General features: G+C 44.7%; 1 long non-coding RNA gene across 2 annotated transcripts in view; it reads left to right on the plus strand.

Moving 5' to 3' along the window:
• The first annotated feature begins 15,716 nt into the window (after nt 1–15,716).
• LOC137421966 (uncharacterized) overlaps nt 15,717–20,267 on the plus strand; it is a 74,930-nt gene continuing 70,379 nt past the window's right edge. For both annotated transcript variants that reach the window (XR_013622635.1, XR_013622634.1), the window contains exon 1: nt 15,717–15,814. This is a non-coding gene — a long non-coding RNA (uncharacterized LOC137421966). The remainder of the gene's footprint in view (nt 15,815–20,267) is intronic.

Below are 20,267 nucleotides of genomic sequence, written 5' to 3' on the forward strand. Positions count from 1 at the left end.
AGAGACTGGTGGGGGGGGGGGACACGGGGGAGACAGAGAGACTGGGGGGGGGGGGGAGACGGCGGAGACCGAGAGACTGGGGGGGGGGGGAGACGGCGGAGACCGAGAGACTGGGGGGGGGAGATGGGGGAGACAGAGACTGGGGGGGGGGAGACGGGGGAGACAGAGAAGTCAGTGGGGGAAGGGTTGGGTTGGGGGGGAGACAGGGGTGGGCCAATGTTGTAGGGAGATAGAAAGAGATGGAGAAAAACACGGGGGTGGGGGGGGGGTGGCGATAATGTTGTAGAGAGATGGAAAGAGACGGAGGGTCGGGGGGGGGGGTTGGGGTGAGACGGAGAAAGACGACAGGGAGACAGGGGAGGGGGGAGATGGGGGAGACAGATAGACCAGGATGTGGGTTGGGGGAGACGGTGAGAGACGGGGTGGGGGGTAATGTTGTAGGGAGATGGAGAGGGACGGGGGAGGAGAGCCAGAAAGACCGGGGGTGTTGGGGGGAGACGGAGAGAGACGGGGGGGGGGGGTAATGTTGAAGGGAGACGTAAAGAGACGGGAGGGGGAGAAATGGATGGACATGGAGAGAGACAGGTGGGACACGGAGTTAGTCAGAAAGAGACGGGATGGGGGAGGGGGAGAGGAGATGGGGCGGGGGAGACAGAGAGAGGAAGATGGGGGAGGCGGGGGGCGGATACGGAAGTCGTGGGAAAAATGTAAATTCGGTATGGTATTTCTTTCGCTTTTCAAATGATATTAGAAATTAAATTAAAAAGACTTACACAGACGTCATAATGTTGGCACTCTTACGTGTAGTGTGTAGCTATATATATATATACCGAGCCATATATACATATATGAATGTATTGATATTTAACGGAGAATTCATCGTACCTTATATTATTTCAAGGTGTCGTTGATGCTCTGATGTAGAACAATTCAGAATTTGTCCAACATACCGACACATCACGGTCTACTCCATTCGAAAGGTACCGTGAAGTCTTTAATATGTCGCTTGCATTATCGATACCGAGAGTCCGTAAACACGGCGCAGGGGGAGAAACACCGTTCGATAAGTGCATTAAATTTCATTTCGACGATGACGACACAAAGTGCTCCACGTCAAGCATCTCCGTCACGTGATCGAAAAAGTTGTCGCTTCGAGCCTCCGATGTGACTGTGGACGGGAAACGCGCAGTCTAAATACACCTGGACGGTCGGACCAATCGTGTGGCAGAAATCCAAAGAAGGTGAATTTTGATTGCTTAATCCCTCACATATTATTTCCCTATGGAATTGTCGCATTTTTGCAGTCCTGTCAAGGCATGAGGACCCACAGTGGCATTCATGCATTCCCAGGTAATTGCGACATTTGTCACATCGTCAACACTGTACTCTGTTATCTGTACTATAAGAGAGCTGTTTGTGTGTGTGTGTGTGTGTGTGTGTGTGTGTGTGTGTGTGTGTGTGTGTGTGTGTCTGTGTCGCCATTTTATCAGAGATGACTAACGGATCTTCGTCAAACTTTCAGAGGTTCATCAGTGAGAGCCTCGGAGTGTTTTCGGCAAAAAAAAAAAGTTTCAAAATCCAAATTCTTTGGATTAAAAAAATCGCTTTGTAGTGCCTGAGTAATTGTAGCTATATAAAAGGAAATATTAAATTATCTCCAATTAGTGTTTGTGTGTGTAATATCACATTAAATATAAATTTCCTTATTGCATGTGGGTAGGGTAGTGTTTTAGACACCCACAAAAAAATAGAAAAAAATAGAAGAGAAGCGACATTTGTGAGACGCGACAACACCCATAAAAAATAGAAAAAAAAATAGAAGAGACGCGACATTTGTGAGACGCGACAACACCCACAAAAATAGAAAAAATTTGGAAGAGACGCGACAACACCCACAAAAATAGAAAAACATTAGAAGAGATGCGACAACACCCACAAAAAATAGGAAAAAAATAGAAGAGATGCGACAACACCCACAAAAAATAGAAAAAATAGAAGAGACCAGGAGGTCTTTAGGGAAATTTAGGGAAATTTGTGAGACGCGACAACGCCCACAAAAAATAGAAAAAAATAGAAGAGATGTGACAACACCCACAAAAAATAGAAAAAATCGAAGAGACCAGGAGGTCTTTCGGGAAATTTGTGAGATGCCACAACACCCACAAAAAATAGAAAAAAAATTAGAAGAGATGTGACAACACCCACAAAAAAATAGGAAAAAAATAGAAGAGATGTGACAACACCCACACAAAAATAGGAAAAAAATAGAAGAGACGCGACATTGTGAGATGCGACAACACCCCCAAAAAATAGAAAAAATAGAAGAGATGCGACAACACCCCAAAAAAATAGAAGAGACGCGACAACACCCACAAAAAAATAGAAAAAAAATAGAAGAGACGTGACATTTGTGAGACGCGACAACACCCACAAAAAAATATAAAAAAATAGAGACATGACAACACCCACAAAAAATAGGAAAAAAATAGAAGACGCGACAACACCCACAAAAAAATAGAAAAAAAATAGAAGAGACGTGACATTTGTGAGACGCGACAACACCCACAAAAAAATAATTTGAGATGCATGTTTTTATTAACTTTGTTATTTGGAACAACGTCGATACTTTGTCGAGCTAGACGTTAAAAAATGTACATCCCCAATATGTCATAGTATCTGCACGTCACAATGGACTATTGTTTGGATTTAGAGTCGGCCTATTGTTGCTTTCTGACATTTCCTGTGCTTGCAGCAGGTTTTTTCGGCGACCCGGTGTCAGGACGGCGTGACATTCTGGGTGGCTATCATTGTACACTCAAGGCAGAGCGAGCGACCTTTGCTGACCCGCAACGATCCGTGAAATGCGATGGAAGCAACCCAGTGCAAATACTTAGCTAATATAAGGAGATCTCCTTCCCTCGTTCCTCACCGCAGACGCCGGCGGAATGTCCGTGCGCCATATTCGCGCAACAGCAGACTTCAATCGCAGAACGCGATATTCAAATCCATGGCCGTCCCGAGAAGGAGGACTCCATATTTCTGATGGTTGGGCGTGTACACTTTCTGTCTCGTTAATAAATCCGGAGCTGATCGATGTCGGCGGGGTGAAGCTATTGATCGGAGATGGCGGCCTTCCTCTCCAGCAAAGAGTTTTGTAACCGCATTCTAAACAAAGGCTCTCCGGGGGACCATCATACAGATAGGGCAGGTTAGGAACGAACTGAGGAGCAATTAATGGACATGAAATTTAGGGAAGTTCTTATTTCTTAAGAGCAAACACCGTTCCCTGCAACTAGTCCCTTCGGTACGTATTCTGAAGTGTAAGATTGACTGTCTCTCTCACCCTATGCTCGGACATGCTACGTGATGGCTGGTCTTATAATTAAGAGTTTTGATTCCGATGGTGTGTGTCACATATAACACACATATATGTGTGTGACTTTCCTGCATGTGTGTGACTATAAATATCTGAGGCTGCCCAAATTTGCATCAACATCTACTGAAGATTGTCCACACAGTGTAAAGCAAATTGCAGTAATCATTGACAGGAAGATCGTTACTCAAAGTAGTTTTTATTTTCTACTCTCTGATTTTGCCAGATAAGTCAAATAGGCCGATTATTAAAATGATTTTGTAATCATCATTGGATTAACGGGAAGATGTTCAGCCAATTTATTACAATCATTCCTCTTTGAGGATTCAGAAGGGGCATATGTGGTTGATCAGTAATTCCGCGATATGACGTAAAAATAATCGATGACTGACATTGATCATGAAACTGAACTTTCCTACTGTCTATTATTAAAATCTCACCTTAATTTTTCTATAAAGTAAAAGAAAGATTTTTTATTTATTTATAATTTAACACTTACAAGGAACAGTCATGCATTTTGTTACTCACCTTGAGTTGTCTAAAGTGTCCGTTCAACTCCTGATAGAAAACCGTTTCACTCTCCCTCGTATGCACATGTGTATGTATATGTATATAACTATAACTATTTATTTAACGACATTAATTATTCCCACCTTCTCGTGGGGTCAGCTAGGTACGGTTTTTGGTGAAACCCTCCTGGCCAGGTCATTCAACTGAAGGTGATTTGGACAACAACTTGTAATTTGTCCAGGATGACAGTGATAGCTCCCCGACTCCTCTCAAAATACGCCATGAGATCCTTAACGCCCACCAACGACCGTCGTCTTGATTTTGGTATAGTATATATAGATAGGTCCTCCTGCTTATCAACCTTCTGATATGCAGAAACGCCAGAGTGACAGTTTATAGTTGAGACAAGTTTTTTAGTATTTTTTTTGTATACAAGATCGAGGCTCCTGTAAGAGCTAACATTAATCACACACAAAAAAAAGGGACACATAAAACATATAATAAAGGGAGCGGGAGACATGATGGGGAGAGAGAGAGGGAAGCACACAATTACACCAGTAGAGAACAGGGACATCGGGAGATCTATGGGAGGGAGAAGGCTTGGGGGGAGGAGGCATGGGAAAGGGGGGGGGGTGGTGGTGGGAGAGGTATAAAACACATGGACACTGCTAGGACTTCCAGGAAAGAAGTTGGTTTTTCAAAAAAGTGGATCTGGGGTGAATTAACGGGGGTAGAAAAGATCAAGGTTTTGGATGGGGGTGAACAGCTGTTTTAAAGACCTGGAAGGAGGAGTGGGATTGAAGAGAGTGTGAGAGTTTGTTCCAGAGGCGGGAGTAAAGAGGAATGAAAGAGTGAAGGTGAGCAGAGAGTCTTGATTTTGGCAGTATCACCAGAAAAGGGTTGCTGGCAGATCTTGTGCGACCTGTAGGAATATTTGGGTGGACAGAGCACAGATAGAGCCGGGGGAGCTAGGCCTGATAGAAGTCGGTAGAAGACAGAAAGACCACCTACCTGCCTGTAGTGAGTGAGTGAAAGGCCCTCACTATCAGCTTCATCGCGGAGATTCCAATGATTCTGAAAGCTTTGGTTTCAACAGCGTGAAGCCGAGCTAGGTGTGAGGCGGAAGCACCAGCGCAGAGGGGAGAGCAGTATTCCATTGAGCTGCGGATGAAAGCCTTGTATGTGGTGAGGAGCTCAGGTGTGCAAAGGAAGGTCTTCACACGACGGAGGATGCCCATTCGGCGACTGGCTTTGGAGGCCAGCTTGGAAATATGGTTTTCCCAGGAAAGATTATGGCAGATAGTGAGACCCAAAAGCTTGAGCAACAGAACTTCTTGGATGGGATTGTTGAGAAAGTAGATGTGAGGGTTGTCCAGTCAGTCTTTTCGGAGAGACATTGTAAGAGTGTGAGATTTGTCAGTATTGAAAGACATGTTCCACTTGTTTGACCAGTCTGTGATTTTGTCCAGGTCTGCAGAGTGAGGAGGCTGCAGACTGCCAATCTGAGGGATGAGGTATGAAGTGGCAGAGAGTGGAGTCATCAGCAAGGAGATAGAGCGGACTTTCCAGAGAGTCGGAGAGATCATTGATGAAGACCAGAAAAAGCACAGGGCCCAGAACACTGCCTTGAGGAACTCCAGCCTAAACAGGAAGGGGAGATGAGAGAAATCAATTCAGGGCCACACATTGACTACGACCAGAGAGGAAGTCTGCAAGCCATGCGTGGAGATTTCCATGGATATCATAGGAGGAGAGTTTGGTGAGCAGACCGGGGTGCCAGACCGTATCGAAGGCACGTGATACGTCAAGGGAGACAGCTCTGATTTCCTGTTTGGCATTGAGGACCTCCATTGTTGAGACAGTAGAAGCAGCATGTCCAGAGTAGAGTGACCTGGTCTGAAACCAAATTGATGATCAGAGATCAAGCCATTGGAGAAGAGGTAAGATTTGATATCCGAAGCAATGACGGCTTCCATGACTTTGCTGATAATTGGGAGCAGGCTGATTCGTCTGTAGTTGCAAGGATCTGTTTTTGCACCTTTTTGTGCAAAGCGGTAATGTTGGCTGATTTCAAGAACGCCAGACTTTGATTTGATTTGATTTGATTTGAACGCCAGGACAGGAGAGGCTGCTGGAATGCAGAATGCATTCTGCTAAGCTATGCTTCCATCCCCTTTATAACTCGTACCACAATGTTGGTGAAATAAAATGCTGTAGTGTTTACCTTATGCACATGTCGCGGTTACCTTATTCACTTGTCGCGGTTAACTTATCCGCATGTGACGGTTACCATTACGATGGGTTTGGTCTAACCCACGCACACGGGCTTTTGGTTGTGTCGTCGTGACGCACGCGTGGCTGTTGGAGCCACGCCCTCCGAAGAGGGTTCTTGGTTTTATATAAGCCGTTACGACTTCCGTTCGCTAGCAGTTGCTGGAGATTTCTGTACAATAAACAACCTTTTGTACCCAACGAAATGGCCTCTTCTTATCGTCTTCGGCAACCGCTAAACTGGTGACCCTGTTGCCCCCGAACGTATTCGGGGGCCAAATGAACACGGCAGGATTGCGACCGCAATTTCTTCCACAAGACCTAAACTCGAACTGCCGGAGTTTTAGCAACGGCGAGCGGCCATGTGGTTCGCGCATTGCGCTCGGTTCCTCCTCTACGACTAGAGGGGCGAACCAGCTCCGGGACCCTCCGAAAGAACGCCGTTACGGGGCATTGGCGGCACGGCTACTTCTTCGCCTTCGCGCACACAGGCCGAGTACTGCTACTTCGTCGCCTCCGCGCACACAGGCCGGGCACGGCTACTTCGTCGCCTTCACGCACACAGGCCAAGCACCGCTGCTCGTCAACTCCGCGCACACAGGCCGAGCACCGCTGCTCGTCGACTCTGCGCACACAGGCCGAGTACTGTTGCTCGTCGCCTTCGCGCACACAGGCCGAGTACTGCTGCTCGCCACTCCTACTACTGCTCCTATGGCGTATCCCGAGGCTGATGCTCCTGCAACTACAGCTACTACCGCTGCTCATCTCTTGCGCACGCACGGCTGCTTTGTTACCTTCGCGCGCACTGGCGCCTCGTTGTCTTCGCGCGCACTGCTGCTCGCCACTCCCGCAATTCCGACTGCTGCAACTACAATGGCTACCGCTGCTCAGCACCCGCGGCCCGGCTCTGTTCCACCCGCGGCCCAGCTCTGTTCCACCCGCGGCCCGGCTCTGTTCCACCCACGGCCCGGCTCTGTTCCACCCGCGGCCCGGCTCTGTTCCACCCGCGGCCCGGCTCTGTTCCACCCGCGAACTACGTACACGCCCGTGGCGTGCCTTCTGGAGGGGCGCATGTAGTGGTTACCTTATGCACATGTCGCGGTTACCTTATTCACTTGTCGCGGTTAACTTATCCGCATGTGACGGTTACCATTACGATGGGTTTGGTCTAACCCACGCACACGGGCTTTTGGTTGTGTCGTCGTGACGCACGCGCGGCTGTTGGAGCCACGCCCTCCGAAGAGGGTTCTTGGTTTTATATAAGCCGTTACGACTTCCGTTCGCTTGCAGTTGCTGGAGATTTCTGTACAATAAACAACCTTTTGTACCCAACGAAATGGCCTCTTCTTATCGTCTTCGGCAACCGCTAAAATGCACTCTTTATTAACAATTTTGAAAATATCGCTAAATTACCCAGATATAAACCTTAAACCTGGCTTTGACTTAGCAAATACACAAAAGCAACAGTTCACGAAATGTGTTAGCACGATCGATCTCCAGTCTGAAACCAATGCAGCAGTTGCAGTTTGTGGGGCATTGAATAGATGCTGAATCAAGCATGTCATGATAGGCTTGATGGTGTAGTTAGCATTAGAGGCGTTACAGCTAATTTACAATGAATGCCATCATGAAGAAGAGAATGAAGCAGTATGAAAACGACGTGATTGTAACATCAGTGTAGTCCAATGGTGTTTAGAGACCATGCTGTATTTACTATCTTAGTCCATAGCATACTGGTTTTAATCCCACAATGTAAGAACCAGAGGAACGGTCGAGCTGTCAGGTCCACCACAGTTCCTCACTCCCACTTTGAGGCAGGGAATCACGAGTGCAATGGATGGCTCATCAGGATCGCACAAGCCTTGCATGAACAGCATGTGAAGTAGCCAATTAAGCCTGCACCGAGGCAATGGATCGGATGACCATATACACCGTATGTGTATATATAAGACCTGCAATGAGGGCATGGCTTGGATGATTGTGTGTTTGTTAGGAAATCAGGTTCAATTCTCATGAAGCATAAGTTGTCCATTGTTCTACACTCATAATTCATTTAAATGTACTTTGATGTCGATAAATATCTCTTTCCTGTATATGATTAATGCACAAGTACAAAATGAGTCTTCGATCAATGTAACAAAACAAACCAAAAAAACAAACAAGAAACATGTCTTGTATAGTACGATACTTGCGAAATCCAAATAAACAATAGTTTCCATGAAACAGCAATTTTGCAATTTCAAAAAATTGACATATCAAGTGTTTTGCCTCATTTCATGCGATCCATAACAAATTTGGCTGATACATTTTCTAATTGTGGCCAAATAGGTGTTTTACATGTTTCAGATGGCCTTGAGCTTTGACTAAGTTTGACCAAATTATCCAAACATATACTACACATGCGTACAAATAAGTTGGGAAAGTTTCAATTTGATATCTTGAAAAATTACTGGGTATCGTAATAATAAATTCACAAAAAGGCCCATTTGATTATAATGTGGTAAAATTGTTGTCATGGAAACCGCTGACGTGTCAAAAAGGCTAAATAGGTGGCTCTGATTTTCGTTGAACCGGATCTGTGACCCAATATACAAATCCTTTTCAAATTTCAAGTTTATGGGATGAAAATTTATGATTTTATGTGACCTCGAGGTTTGACCTGTTGGCCTCAAACAATAGGCTTCAGTGACCCAAATATGCAAATCCTGTTAAAATTTTAAGTTAATAAGATGAAAATTGATGATTTTATGCTACCTTGTCCTTTGACCCTTTGAGCTTTTGACATCAAAAACAATATGATTCTAGGTTTTGATTGGTGAACCAATTCAGTGATCCAATATGCAATTTCTGTTTAACCTTGCAGAGTACCCACCCTCCAGGTGGGTGGAGATTGTGCCTTACTTGCTGAAACTGGAGAGTTCATAGAACAAGATACCCCATGCAGTGTTACGTACATTTTACTTCAACTTTAATCGAGTAATGATTTTAACAATGGTTAAAAAATCCGAAACTTCAGTGCTATTAAAGTAGACCATAAGCAGTCCCGAATACCACACACCACACACTACACCATTGGACCATTATTTAAATTGAAGTACTGCAAAAATCAAGGTTCTTGGAAGTATTATGACAGACAATTTGTGTACTACAGTCGTCAAGTATATTTAATTAAATTAAAATAAACAACAAAATTTTAAAAGTTGTAAAAATTAATTAATTCCGGAATTTACTGCCATTTTCCACAGTGTCTATAACAACACCTTATCTAACACATTACATTCGTTATTCGTGCCTGTCGTATGTGTCCATTATGACATCTTTAAAAACAGTAAGTTTCCTGTTTAGAATGATTTTCAATTTTGTTTGCCTGCCAGACAGACAGAGTAAAAACGTTATCTCACTCCTCTCTGAGCATGTGTCACCGAGTCGAATTCAGAGACAAAGTACGCTAAATTGAGAAACTTGTCTTCCTCTTCATGTTCCGATTAGTGCTCAAAATGTAGTAAAACATTCGATTTAAATAAGCTCTTCCTCGACCATAAACTGATGATCATAAATGAATGATCATAAACTGATAAGACGGGTGAACAGATGCACATGAACCAATTGCTTAACCCCACTTGTCGCTTCGTGTGCGCAGGGTAAAAAGTATAGTCCGTGGATTGCAAGAAGACGATATAGATGTTTGTGTGGTGTGCGTCTAAACGGGTCTAATGGTTTTACAGGTCTAAAGGGTCGAAGGAGTGTAAAGGGTGTAAGTGTGCAAAGAGTCTATCGGGCCCTATAAGGGTCAAGGGGTCTAAAAGGGTGTAAAGGTTTTTAGGGATCTCAGGGGTCTTAAAAAGTCCAAAAGTTATAAAGGGTCTTAAAAGGTATAAAGGGTTTAAAATGTCTAAATGTTCTAAAACGTCTAAAATTGTTGAAAGGGTCTTAAAAGGTCTAGAGGATCTAAAAAGTCCTAAAATTAGTCATGTTCGAAAATGTCCAAGGGGTTTAAAGGACATGTTCAGCAGTAGTTACAGGTCTAAAGGGTCTAAACTAAGGGACCGAAAGAGTTTAAGGAGTCTAAAGCGGTCTAAGAAGGGTCTAAAAGGTTTAGGGGTCAAATGGACTAAGTAGTCTAAAGTGTGTAAAGGTCTTCAGGGGTGCAAGGGGTATAAAAAGGTCTAAAGGGTCAAAGCGGTCTAAGGGGTGAAAAAGACTAAAGGGTCTAAGGGGGGTATAAAGGGTCTTAAAGGTCTAAAATGTTTGAAAGGGATCTAAAAGGTCTTAGGGGTATAAAGGTTGTCATGGTCAATACTACGTAATTAATTGACTGATGTACTCATGGTCCAACTCTTAAATTCATGTTCTCATGTTCTCATGTTCAAAAAGTATGTAATTAATAGACATACTCACATGGGTCAATTGAGGCTTCACCGTCCACCCGCATTTTTTCGGTTTTATGTATAGTATATATCGATATCAAGTGAATCAGATGGAAAAAAAAAAAATTTGTATACAAGATCGAGGCTCATGTAAGAGCTAACATTAATCACAAAAAGACAAACTGACACATAAAACATATGATAAAGGGAGCGGGAGACAAGATGGAGAGCAGGGACATTGGGAGATCTGTGGGAGAGAGAGGGTTTGGGGTGAGGAGGCATGGGAAGGGGGTGGGGGGGGGGGAGTGGAAGAGGTAAAAAAACAATACATGGACACTGCTAGGACTTCCAGGAAAGAAGTCGGAATTTCAAAAAAGTGGATCTGGGGTGAATTAGCGGGGGTAGAAAAGATCAAGGTTTTGGATGGGGGAAGATAAGAGATGGTGGTGAACAGCTGTTTTAAAGACCTGGAGGGGGAGTGGGATTGAAGAGAGTGAGGGAGTTTGTTCCAGAGGCGGGAGAAAAAGAGGAATGAAAAAGTGAAGGTGAATAGAGAGTCTTGATTTTGGCAGTTTAAACATAAGAGGGTTTCTAGCAGATCTTGTGTGACCTGCAGGAATATTTGGGGGACTTGTGGGTATTTACTTGTGGAATGAAACGGGAATGTTGGCCTGAGTTGGACAATCATTAGTGTCTTGTTCGTAGAACATTGTGAACACTCCTCGAGGCTCCTCCCCTCTCCCTCTCCCACCTCCCTCTCCCTCCTCGCTCTTCCCTCCGCGTGTCATTCTGCGTTCGTGCGGATATAATAAATGGACACGGTCACTCTGCTCACGTGTGCAAATCTATAAAATAGACCTAAATAATAAAAGACCTTACATACAATAGGCTTCTTGCTTGTTACGATATCTACCAGGTGGTTAAGTTTCGTGAATATCTGAGTAAAAATGCGACATGTGAACAAAATGACATTGACATGCAGACAGACAGAATAAAAGACCAGAACCAACCAATATACTTGGTAGACCAATAAAAGACCAGACCAGCCAATATACTTGCAAATCTTCGGTTTCGCAAGTAACAAACTACAATGGCACTCGATAGAGCGCATACCTTTGCCAGGGTGAAGAGTTTGAGTTTTGTATCCCAATGATCGTCCGGATCTGCATCCGAACCTTAACCAAAATCAAATTAGCTTGGTTTGGTCACTTAACCAACTCATCCACCTAGTTTTGTCATAGCTCGTCCATAACTTTTTAAGATATCATGCCATATATCGTGTTTTGCCATATCCCTCAATGGTGAAGAATCACTTTAAAATTCTCGGATCTGGATCTTCACCAAAATCGAATCAATTGGTCCTTGTCATGTGCTAGATGGGCTATTGCTGGCATCCTGAACAAATTCCAAATTCATCGTCGAATTGGTTCCAGTCAACCATTAGGCCTTGCAAGCCAATTTGTGGAAGACTTGAGCCAAACAACTCCTCTGGCTGATGACACAAGAAGGTTGGATTGATAGTAGTAGTAGTGCTTTTGTTGGAAAGGTTACAGAGATTTGCGTTCAGAGCTCATGCAAGCTCAGGCAAACATATGTTCCCAGTTTAATGTCGCTCAATTCCTCATCTCTGCAAGTCCATGGTTTGAACTACAGTAGACAAGGTAGAGCATTTTGAAGAGAAAGCACTACCAAGACAGATAAGGGGAAGGTAAAAGAACGCCAAAGACCACCAAAAAAAGAACGCCAAAGAACACCAAAAGAAAAGAATGCCAAATAACACATTTATACAAATAAGAGCAAAGTATCTTGTGGGGAGACCGTACAAAGTGCATCATTTATAGTCCAGGTTTCCTTAAACTTTTGAACAGTGTTACTATATTCTGCCGCCTTGTACTCAGAAATAATGCGTGAGCGTATTAAGCCCTTCAGACATACAGAACTGTGTTCCACCACATCTTTCTCAATTTTTGCCTTCCTGGTTTTATATATTGCCATTTTTGCACAGGCTAAAATAAAATTAACAAGGAGATCTCGTGACTTGCTTAGTTTCTTTACCGGGTGCCCGATGATAAAAAGTGTTGGAGAGAAGTGAAGCCAGAAGCGCAAGAGAAGATTTTTCATCAGTAAGAACACTGGTTCAAGACGGTGGCATTGAAGGTATATGTGAAATATAGTTTCCCTTTCACCACAAAAGCAGCAATCCTCTGAGACGTTAGTGAAGTGCCGCATCATAGATCCAGAGCTCAGTGCACCATGTAGCAACCTCCAACTTAAGTCTGCCATCATTCTTGGCGTTGGGTAGAGATAGAGTGAATCCCAACGTGGATGAACAGTCGAAGGAAGTGGAAGAATCTCACGCCAGGGAGTATCCAGTCGGGTTGCAATAGCTATATAATGGAGCGAGTGGATCACTAGCAGGTATATATTTTTCCTTGATAGCCCACAGAACGACATTTCCACTGTGCCAGGGGTCTTACTCATATTGTTTGCAGGTATTGGCTGAGAGAGCTCGCAACATCGTGGTCGGATTTTAAAATCCATGGAGTTACCGATGGACATCTGTCCAGATCCATCACCCTCTTTGGGATTCCCTAGATATTCCAGACAATCGGGAGGCAAGGAGCTTTTGACCTCTTCAAGTATCCTGAAGGGGATCCTGATTGTCCTCAGGCCCATTTTCGCTGCGAGTTCCTTGGGTAAAAGCGTTCTCTTACCATCGTTCAGAAGGTCTCCCACTGTGGATATGCTACCAGCTAAGAGGCTCCTTCTTACTGAAAAGGAAGCCAGAGTTGGGCCCTGTAGAAAAGGGTTGAGAATGAGCGGTTCTTCTAACAGGTCCTTGCCTGGATAAGGAACTGTTCTTTGTACGTCGACTACATTCCAAGCCTTCAGCATTTCTTGATAAAAAAGAGGCAATGTAGCACTAGACAGGCTCCGAGATGTAATGATGAAAAGATTCCTTTTGTACCCAAGATTGAGCACTTTGCTGAAGAAGTATGATGCCAGTGAGCACCATTGCGGTGCAGGGTTCACATGTATGTAACGTTGTATGGTCTTCAGCCTGGATGCGTGGTAGTGGCTTCGAAGGCAGGGAAAAGACTGTCCACCTTCTGAAAAAGGCAAGCTCAGAATGCCCAGGGAAACCCAGTGTTTACCATTCCAAAAGTAGTCCAGTAGCTTCCTCTGCATCTTAACCAGAAACTCCTCTGGAGTGCTTATGCAAGAGAGCCTGAATACTAACTTCGGAATTATAAACTGTTTAATAAGGAGTGTTTTTCCCCTCAGAGACAGGACTTTTAGTAGTCCACTCCAGTCTCTCAACTTTGCTTCGATCTTGTCCCCTAAAGTGTTCCAGTTAATGAGTGGTGAGGACTCATGGGAAGTGGATAAGTGCACCCCCAAATATTTGAGCTCATTGCGACTCCAGGTCAATTTCTGAAAAAGTGTTGGTAACTCCTTTACCTGCATTTGTCCAAGTAGAAGCCCCGAGCTTTTCCTCCAATTGATTGTAGCAGACGATGCTGCTGAATATACCTGCTGACAATCATAAACTATTTGCATATCCCTTGCATTACTGGCAAACACGAGAACATCATCTGCATATGCAGAAAGTTTGAGGTTGACTCTGTTGTGTGGCACCACAATGCCAGTTAGCCTTCTTCTCATCAAACAAAGGAAGGGTTCGATACATAGGGAATATAATTGGCCGGACAGGGGACATCCTTGTCTTATTCCTCTCTCAAATGGAAAGGGCGCGAGCAAGAAACCGTTGACTTTGACTAGGCATTCTGCCGACATGTACAATGTCTGAATCATGCCTACAAATCTCCTCCCCAACCCAAATGTTAGCAAGGTTTCAAACAGATACTCATGGTTCATCTGGTCAAAGGCTTTCTCCTGATCCAAGGAGAGAAATCCGACTTGAGTCCGAGTCATGTCCGCATACTGTATCAGGTCTCTGACAAGGGATATGTTGTCATGTATTGTCCTGCCTGGAATGGCATAAGATTGGTCCGGGCTGACTAATTTTGTCAGGACTGGTCCGAGACGGAGTGACAACATTTTAGCCATGACCTTATAATCCACACACAGCAGAGACACAGGGTGGTAATTCTTCAAGTCTCTCAAGTCACCTTCCTTGGGAATCAAGACCAGCATCGCTCGACGCCAAGAAAGGGGCATTATACCTGTATCACATGCTTCCTGAGCTACGCTTAGGTAATCAGGTCCAACCAAGTCCCATACTTTTGTATATAATTCACATGATAAGCCATCCATGCCAGGGGCTTTATCTCTTGATAGGCTGTGCAGGGCGGTTTTCAATTCTTCCAGAGATAATGGAGTCTCCAGCTGCTCCTGGTCTTCTACAGAGGCTTCAGGAAGACTACTCCACAAAGTGCCACCTGCACCTGCATCTGTGCTCTTACCCGAATACAGCTGAGCGTAAAAGGCTCTAATTCGTTTTTGGACACCCTCAGAGCCATTGAGCAAGAAACCATCTTCTGCGAGAACACTCGCTATAGTCCTGAATTGACCTTTGCGTTTTTCCACCCCTTTGAGATAATTCAGGACATATTCATCCTCAGAAATAAACTGCAAACGAGAGCGCACATACGCCCCTCGTGCCTTCACACGACTACATGCTTTAAGGGTGCTCTTTTTTTCTTGGTATGCCTGCAGTTCAGTAGAGGTAAGTGTGGGCAGGTGCTTCTCAAGGTGCAGCAGTTCCTCTTCCAGTCTTTTTATCCCTAACCCAAGTGTTTTGCTCGATCCATACGAGTATTCCTGACACAGCAATTTCAATCGTACCTTGCCTACATCCCACCAGAATCCAAGTGAGCAAAAATTTCCTTTTTTATTCCTCCAGGCTTGCCAAAAATTCAAAAAGATTGACAAAAAGGCTTCATCCTGACTTAAAGCATTGTTCAGGTGCCACAAGCCAGGGCCTCGCCTTGTTTCCGCCAGGGAAAACTTAATCCAGGCCAAGTTGTGATCTGTGAAATGGGCAACTTTTATGCCGGAGTCACTGACAATCTTACACCAACGGTGAGACACGTAAATTCTATCGAGCCGGGATTGTGATATATGACCACCTCTGATACTCGTATACGTGAATGTTCTGTCTGTGGGGTGTTGTATGTGCCAAGTATCCCTCAAGTTTAACAGTGTTATGGTTTGTTGTTTGTTTGTTCTTACAGAGGGATCATGCGGCTCCTGACCTATTCGATCAAGGGCGGGGTTTAGAGTGAAATTAAAGTCTCCTCCAAGAATTACACACTCTTCACCAGGCAAGGTGAGCATGAATCTCTGCAACCGGTTGAAGAAAATCCCCCTTGCAACTCCTACACAAGGTGCATAAATGTTGACGAAATTGACAACAAATTCTTCAAACTTTGCTTTTATATGTAGCAACCGCCCCACACTGGCTTCCTTTACGACAAGTATTTCAGGTTTCCTCTTTGGTGAAAAGAGGGTAGCCACTCCACAAGATGTGTCCGTTAGGTGACTGAAAAAGGCCAAGCCTTCCCATTGGTTTTCCCATCGGGATGCAGCCTCTGGGGTCGTGTGGGTTTCCTGCAAAAAGGTTACTTCAAGTTTTTCCTTTACACAGAATGACAATACCTGGTGCACACGGAATGCATCCTTACAGCCATTGACATTCAATGATCCTATTCGTAAGTTTGATGTCATTATTGTATTGAGAGTTTTGTTTCTGTGAAATTCATCCTCCTAAACGAATTTATATTCAGGCCCGTAACTCAACAACTTTGCTAGAAACTTCCTGACTCGGGCTTGTTCGGCCGAGCCTGAAGTCCTTGTTTTATGTCCCTCTCTCCTTAGTGCATACAAGGAATGCACTAGCAAGTCATAATCTTTCCACCGTTTCAGCGCATTTTCTACTTTCTTCCTGCTATGCAAGCTTTGTTCCAGGAACTCGAGTATCTCCTGGCTGGGAATGCAGGAATGGTGTCCTGCAGGTAGGTCTGTCTCTAAACCAGTCAGTGACCCTTGATAGTCTTCCCCATCACCAATACTTTCCTCATCATCGCTGTCTGGAGGTTCAAGATCCTTCTCCTTTGGTGTACTTGTACAATGTGTCAAGTCTTCTGCCATGTCGTCTCTCAAGGCTGACTTGGCATAATCTTCTGGCACAGAGGAACGCTCCTTTGGCTCTGATGCGGCGGACGTTGCTTCACCTGTGGGAATGGATGCCTCCTCCTCAGTTGGTATAGGAGATCCAACATTTTGGGGTCGTAAAATTGAGATGTGCTCAACTATTCCCCTTTCTGCGCCAACAGTGAGTGAAGTGACATCACCTGAGATGTCGGTCAGTGCCAGCAACTTTATTGATGCTTGTGTGTCTGGTTCCCTCTCTCTGTCTGTCCCACCGATGAATGCTACTTCAGAATCCTTTGAAACTTCGGTGTTAATCCTTCGGTTCAGAACTGCTCTTGTAGATGTTTCAATCCCTGGTTTATTTTGAAGCTTCGTTGCAGTTGTTATTATTGGATGCATTTTCTCAGGAGCCAACATCACAGTGTCGTTTGGCCCTGTCAAGTCAGATACCTCCAGGTTGTTTGTCTTTACCGTGCTGGGTTTACTACCTGACGGTCTCCCTTCCTGTTCATTCTTCAAACTGTCTTTGGGTGGATCTGAGAGAGAAGACTCTCCATATCCTGTCGTTTGATGAATAGTTTCCTCTTCTTCTTCTTCTTCCATTTCTTCAGATTGGGTTACCACTCTTTTCTCCTTCAGAATACTAGGCTTTACAAATCCCTTTGACACATTACTTCCCGTGTCATCCTCAATTGTACCAGGGTGTTCCGTGGTCCCCTCCTCTGCGGGTTCTGATTTCCTCTTCTGTGCTCTCTTTGCCTTCCCTGCTCCCACTGCCTGCCATTGATTTATGGCAGCGGAGGAGTTGGGATGAGAAGCTGGTATAGAACTTTCTTGAGGGTCCACTGCCCTCGAGCACAAAGGAGCAACCGCCTCTCTTAGGTTACCTTCAGTGACGCTGGAATCCACTCGAGGCTGGTCCGGACGTTGAGGAGCTGCAACCTCTTTAATGATAGTGGGGCAGTCTGCTCTCCTGTGATCCTTCGCTTTGCATACAAAACAACGGGGTTCGTTTGTCATATAAAACACCCTGTAATTCTTTCCGTCAAAAGGAATAACAAACGACCCCTCACATTCAGCATCCTTTCCCAATTCAATGGATACTTGTCTTTTAAAAGACCAGACATGTTGTAGGGAGGGCTCACGACAGCCCAAAGACACAGGCTTGATGGGTGATCTCAACACTCCCAGTCGTTCCAGGAAAGGCACCACGACATTGTCAGGCACGTAAGGAGGTATATTAGATATAATTATCCTTGTACCAAGACTTGAGAGCGGCTCGACTTGTACAAAGAGTCCTCCCACACTAATCCCTTTCTCAATGGCTTTGTTTGCTGCAGCCTCTGAGTTAAGAAAGAACACAGCTTGTCCATACATTTTCGAGGCTGCTACTATCGTTGCTGGATCAACCACACTAGCGAGTGCGTTCACATAGGCCTCTATTTGGGTGATTTGTCCCAACTCGCATTTCACCCCGTGCTTCCTTGTTAACGCCTTAAACGGGTGGGCAGGGCGGTTCCCACCTGCACCAGAGGTGGTAGCGGCCATTTTTGCCCATGTACCATCCAGAGGCATGATTGCTATTAACGGTATATTTCCCGTCAAATGAAAATGAAAAAAAATATCAATGAGCTCGTTCGCGAGCTTCTGCTTATTTTAGCACGACCGTACCGGTATGCTGATGATTAACTCAAAAGGATAATCAAACGCGCGTTGAGCAAATAACTTATCGGCTTAATCGCCAAAACTATGCAAATTTAGCACAGAAAGTCGACGGTGATTAAGCAAAAACAAGGAAGTCAAACAGTTTGTGATACGCCGCAAATCGGGCGCGGCAAATCTAGTCCCACACGGGTGCGGCCACACACCGCGGCTAGGCCCGAACACAAAGGGCTAATAACTCAAACGGGACGTCAAAGTAAACTAACAAAATGAACCAACTCGGTTCAAATAACCCAAATAAACCAAAAATACTAACGAAAACGGAAGAGGATGAGAAGGAAATGTCGAAAATAGCACGGCTCGAGGAGCAGCAAAATGGCGTGGCGTGGTAGTAGTAGAAGTAGTAGTAGTAGTAGTAGTAACAGTAACAACAGTAATAACAGTATATCAGCAGCTCCACATCCAAATTATTCTGGCAAGCATCCAAATTGTCCTTGACCATCTTCTGGAAATGTCAGATTTTTGAAGTGCGAATATCAATTTATGTGAACTTTATGCCGTTTTTTAAATGTTGGCTATTTTATATCAGATAGATTAATAAATTTGATGTTTTGATAAACTATGGATATTGCAAAAATAATAGCAAATTATATAGAGTTTCTGTTATTTATCAAGATTCTCACTCTTTCTCTGTCTCACCCTCTTTCTTTCTCCTCTGTCTCCTTCTCCCTTCCCCTATCCACCCCCGATTCAATGACTTTGACACCACTAATGCTGTGGACCTGCTGTTCGGAGAGGTTCTGAGATTGAAGGGTCGACATCTCGATGATGGACGGTTCCCAGTGGGATATTGAATCAGGCAGTCATTAAGTTAGAGGACTTCTTCAGATTCTCTCTCCCTCATCTTCCAAAGATATTGGCAAATGTCTGACCAATAGCATTAGAACAGTGATAAAGTTGTACTCTTTTGCTTCATTGAGTGACCTATGGACACCACTGAGGTTGTACATCCACCGTTCAAAGAGGTTCTGCGCTAAAAGGGTCGAAACCTCAGTGATGAATGCCACCCAGCTGATGATCCGGATGCTCATTAAATCAGTCACTCCATCAGTTATTGGTTTCATTGTAATATATTGAATAAAGGTATAGAGTATAGACGTATGTGTGCCATGGGTTTACATGATTGTTTGACTCTCTCTCTCTCTCTCTTCCTCTCTCTTCCTCTCTCTTCCTCTCTCTTCCTCTCTCTCTCTCTCTCTCTCTCTCTCTCTCTCTCTCTCGCGCCCCCTGCTGGCCGTTCGTGTGTTGGGCGTGGCGTCATGGCGGCTGTGAGCAACTGCTCTGTGGTGTAGCGAGTTCTTTGTGAGTTTTCCTCCTCTCCTGCCCTCCCCTGCCCCCCCCCCCTCCCTCTCCTTTCCATCCTGTGTACTTTGGCATTTTGTTTTTCATCCTTCCTATACCTTTGTCTTCAAGAGAGAGAGGTTTGAGAGCGGACCCATTTTGGGTGCGGCCTACTGGCTTCGACGACGCTTTGTAAGCCTTTTTGTGCTTATACTGCACGTTTATTATTTATTCTAGTTTGATTTATTTCGTTTTGGTACCTACTTGTCCGGTTCGGACAAGTGGGGGGGTGTTAATTCGCTGGGATGGCGAATGCACGCTCTCGGTTAGAGGCGTTCGACAACTTAACAAGGAAGCATGCATTTGTGTGTGTTCCACCCGAAGGAACTTCCACTGAGGACATTGTTTTGTCGGTGGGGAAAATAATCGGTTGTGAAAATGTACGAGCAGCGTCGAGAATGAATCGAAAAGTTGTTGTATTTGTGTCCGATGAAAAATTCGTTCACGATGTTGTAAGTGCGGGTTTAACCACAGAGACAGGTCTCTTTGTCTTGGCGTCGCCTATGGACACTCCGTCGATGAGGGTCGTCATATCTAACGTACCCCCATTTATAACCTGCAACCAG

This window comes from Myxine glutinosa, chromosome 2, assembly GCF_964187855.1.
Source record: "Myxine glutinosa chromosome 2, kmMyxGlut1.1, whole genome shotgun sequence".
Lineage (NCBI taxonomy): Eukaryota > Metazoa > Chordata > Myxini > Myxiniformes > Myxinidae > Myxine > Myxine glutinosa.